Source organism: Ylistrum balloti, unplaced genomic scaffold (assembly GCF_031769215.1).
Source record: "Ylistrum balloti isolate Yb309-2 unplaced genomic scaffold, AGI_CSIRO_Ybal_v1 Utg371056, whole genome shotgun sequence".
Taxonomy (NCBI): Eukaryota; Metazoa; Mollusca; class Bivalvia; order Pectinida; family Pectinidae; genus Ylistrum; species Ylistrum balloti.
The window spans coordinates 25908-28688 of NW_026782584.1; the positions used below are offsets into that span (position 1 = coordinate 25908).

General features: G+C 35.2%; 1 pseudogene; it reads right to left on the reverse strand.

Annotated features, from left to right (window-relative positions):
• Positions 1-334: 334 nt before the first annotated feature.
• LOC132560395 (carnosine synthase 1-like) lies at positions 335-1553 on the reverse strand (annotated as a pseudogene).
• Between the last annotated feature and the right edge of the window lie 1228 nt (positions 1554-2781).

Below are 2781 nucleotides of genomic sequence, written 5' to 3' on the forward strand. Positions count from 1 at the left end.
CCTCCTGTAAGATAACAATTGACAAACTATTATGATCATGTTTATGAAGAGGTTGCTTAACCTCTAGTTAATTATATGATACATAACCACAAAAGCAGTTAAAATATACCACATAATGAGAAAAGAAAGTTAAGCATTTAAGCCGAAAGTTCATTCCGATGTTATACATGTAAAGCTGGACATCTTGTTGCCATATTCAAAAAAAGATTGAAAAAATGTTTTTGTGCAGTCATCATTAGTATCTCCACAAAAAAATGTTATCATCATGACATGTCGAATAAGTTGCTACGCTTCATTGAATTTCTCGGAAGCTTAAGTCGACGAGACAGTAAAATTACGCCCACATACTGGTGAATCGTTCTAGGTTATACTCTTTCTCTGTGAACCCGAGGTCTTTGTAGAGCTGTATCAGTGCTTGTCTCGCTCGCTGTATACTTGTGTTGTTGAGTACAACTAAATGACAAAAAGGTTAAGCGAACTCCTCACAATTTTCCTCTGCTGTTTCAGTTCGCATGACCATCAGAATATCCTTTGCTTCAGCCATAGAACTAAGCTTTTGATGGACGTCCTCTTTCAGAAACTGTTTAGCATGGAATTTATTGAATAGATACACTCCAACAGCAAAGCATCTCGGGAGTGCATCTGGAAAACGAGGCTTCATTCCGCAGGCAATTGTGGCTGCGACTTCCCATAAGTTAATGCCATGTACAGTCTCATAGACAATACATCTCCGATAACAGCCAACTCTTCCATTGATTTCAACGAGTTTTAGACCGAATTGCGTCATTTTTAATTCTGTGTTGAAAACTCCGTTAAGTAAACCGACTTTACAATAGGAATGATGTGCAGCTGTAGTCAGTTGATCCCTGAGTTTCGCTTATAGATTAGAAGGTATACAGGTGGTGGTATCATTAAACACGTTTGGAAGATAAAGACCTATGTCAGTTATGAAAGCGGCCATAAGCTCACCATCATAAATGGCCAGGTCAACGTTGTAGGAAGGACCTTCGAGAAGTTCCATCAAGACCATCGATTTACCAAACCTTTCCCCAAAAGAAGAAACGCTGAAAATGCTTTGAATTCTTTTGTATTGTTGTTCGCAATCCTCTTCAGATATCACCTTCACGACTCCCCAGGAACCTGCGTCTTGTTCGGGTTTCAAAATGGCAGGGTAGATAATCTTCTTTGCTTCTTTGATGTCCTCCTCACTTTGAATACGGTAAGAAACGGGCGAATACTCTTCCGTCTTGTATTTTGTTTTATTTATTTTGGATCTGAGGGCTTCATAAGTTTTATACTTGCTCCGTACTGTTAGGGCTGCGTCCGGATGAAACCCTCTGAGTTGAAGCTTCATGCAGATGATAGCAGTTATTGGTGTTTCCTGTTCTGTGAAGATTATGTTATCTGCATGGTTCTCCATGTCTAACTTTTCTGTGTAGTAGTCATAATAAATACATGTATCAACTTTTACTAGATCCGATAACAAGAATCTTCTTGCCTGCCAATTTTTCCCTGACTTGGTTCGGGTATGCAATATACTCCTGTCCGGCCATTTTCACACTGATGGTTTCAATAACGGGACACACTAATATATGATATTATATAATAATGTGAACAATAATATCTGAAAGCTTATAACTATATGTAAATGATCGTTTTTATTCCATACTTTCGTTTTTATTTCAATACCAGGATTAATGTGTATCAAATTATTAATAAATTTGTATTTATTGTATAATTGAAATGAAAACTTCAAAGCATACTTCAACTGTATCCATTTGATAGGAACTATTTATCCCATAGTAAATTGTATCGATTTAATGGAATGCAAGATATGTACTGCATTCATGTGCTAAATTTGGAAAGGACTTATATAGGCCCACCCTGTTGTCCGATCACATTCACACATGAGAAGCTGAAAGAATATGTTGAAATTTAAATGATTTCCCGAAATAACAAGACTGATTCTTATTCTTCACTCTGGAAGATTTTTAAAGCAATAATTAATTTGAAAATGTACGCAGCGTATTCCGGCCACGTTGTGTTTTATTTTAAATCGAAATTTCGAGTTAGTAATCCGATATTTTGCATTAATAATCCGTAATTTTTAGATATTAACCCGAAGTTTCGAGATAGCATCTCGACATTTTGAGTTAGTAAGTAGAATTTTCGAGTTGACTTACAAACTCGAAATTTCGGGTTACTAACTAGAAATTTCGAGTTGCTATCTCAAAATGTCGCGTTGCTATCTCGAAATATCGGGTTAATATATCAAAAGTTAAGATTACTAACTCGAAATTTCGAGTTACTACCTCAATATTTCGAGTTTATATCTCAAAATTTCGAGATAAAATAAAATACAACGTGGCCGTAAAAATATGTTTAGATGTCATGATGTACTTATGCGATAAGCAAGGTACTTGTCTTTAATTTATTTAAGATTCCAAATTAGATTTTCATGACGGTAACCAGATTGCCCATTAATTCCAAAAAGAACGTTAAATTCGCTCTAAATTTAAGTTATAAACCAGCATTTGAGAAAGATTGAAATATGTATATACATTTTTTATACGTTGTATTTACTGTTTTCCAGACGTTATGGATTTTTGCATTTGTCGTTCGTTTGTTTCACACATGTTACGTCCTTAACATGCTGAAACAGCTGTTAGCTTCTACATGTACCATTGTTCAAAATATGCTTTATCTGTCAACTGATTCATATCTGAAAATGATGATGGATTCAATATATATTAGTTTTATATTACCTGAGCATCATAAATC